The following is a 1,916-nucleotide window of genomic DNA, read 5'->3' as shown; positions in this document are numbered from 1 at the left end:
GATAGATAGATAGATAGATAGATAGATAGATAGATAGATAGATAGATAGAAAGAACATACAACAAAATCATATCAGTATCTTCTGAAGATAATATAAAATCGTATCAGGGTGGGGTCATTCATTTTTCTATAGAATGGATAGAATAACATTTAAGTAACACAAATAATTTTCTTTGGGTGATGATTACTTCTGCTGCTCAATAATTATAATCTTTTTTTCTTTTAATACTTCTTCATCTATCTGTCACAGAAGGCCACTCAAGCTGATCCCAAATACTTCATTTCTATATGGAATAATTATTAGAGTCTCTGTCAGTTGTATTATTGGCTGGCTGGAAAATTTATCTAGATCTCTAATATAAGTTAAGACCATTTAAAAGTATTACTTGAACTGTAGCTTATAAGGAGTAATGTAAGGCATCTGTAATCTGCCTTATATCCCCTTAGGCTTGTGTAACTGAACTTTCAAGTCTTATCCTCTAGAATCATAGTCATATAGATCTTGATTGTGTTATGGTAACTGTGCCCCTTTGGGATCCAGGGATGACTTAAAGAAGACAGAGACCAAATTGAATGCCAGTAATTTTGGAAATTTTATCTGTTTCTAGTCAAAAAGCCATACAGACAATAATCTCTGCAATATCTCATACCTACCTCTGAATAGTAAATTGTTAACCAAAACTTTTATAGGCCAACAAAAGTTCTTTCTGTTAGGACAGAATTAAACTTTTTTTTTCTTTTTACTCAGTTTCATTTTTCTTCCGAACAGTGTGAAAACTGTCCAGATGAATGGTGTCATGCCAGCAACATTGCTAAGAAAAACAGAATAAATCAGCTTGGCATGATGGTATTTGCCGTCTATTCTAAAAGATCTACTTCTATCTTCCTGTTATCTTATATCATATGGTCTTTAGCATCTGTCCATTCAAAAAAGGAAGGATACAGGAATGACTTCATAGGTGTCTAACTATTGCAGTAACTCAGGGACCCACAATAAGGGCCTTTCACTTGGGATTTAGTGTTTGGCAGTTGCTATTTTGAAATTATTAGTATTTTTATCTTTGAATTTGTGTTTTGTAAGTGAAATCTGATGGGGCAATGGAGCATATACAGGAAGCTTGGAGTTTGGGCTCCCATATGGTCCTAACTGTTGCTGGATGGGTTCTGGGCCACCTACTACCTTATCCCTTAGTGTCCTGGGCCTCTCTTGGCTCCACCCTATGACTGCTGCCACCTTTTTCTCCTGGTGGGCCTGGATGTGGGTGTGAGGAGGGTCAGGTTTGGTCCCTATGCCCCACAGCATCTAAGGGTAGGGCAGCACCTGTCCCATGGTGGCAGCATCATAGGCATCCGGTGAGTGGTAAGCCAGAAGCTATCTCTAGACAGTGGTGAGCTTCTCCCTTATTATTCTAGATCCCCATATTGAGTGTCTTGACACAGAGATTTATAAAACCTTGGGAGGCACCCATCTACCACAAGTTGCATGTTGTTTCATTGAAAGGGGAGGCACGTAGCGCCCCCAGTCAGGGCATGGCACGTCTGTCTGGCTGCTGGTGGAAGGGTTGACCTAGAACCCTTGCCTGTGGTAGAGTGAGGCCTCCTGATATCTGTGAGTGTCTGCACTTGCCCCAGGAGTGCCCAAGAGAACTCCCTTGACCAGCCCAACCGGGGGGGGGGGGGGGAGGAATCTCTCTTCCCCCTTTCAGTCTTCATATAAATGATGTGGGCACCCTCCCTCATCAAGCAACAAAATAGGAATTCTGTTAATTTTAATAATTCCTCATGCACGTTAAATGTTGTAAACATTTGCATTCAAAACTGGCCTTGCACGATATAGATGAATGGCTGTGTGTGTGTGTGCTAATATATATATGCTAATTAAAAATTTTAATTTTTCTTTTACTTGGAACATTAGT

This window comes from Mirounga leonina, unplaced genomic scaffold (genome assembly GCF_011800145.1).
Source record: "Mirounga leonina isolate KUSES-001 unplaced genomic scaffold, KU_Mleo_1.0 Mir_166, whole genome shotgun sequence".
NCBI lineage: Eukaryota > Metazoa > Chordata > Mammalia > Carnivora > Phocidae > Mirounga > Mirounga leonina.
Note: the sequence above shows the minus strand (reverse complement) of the source record.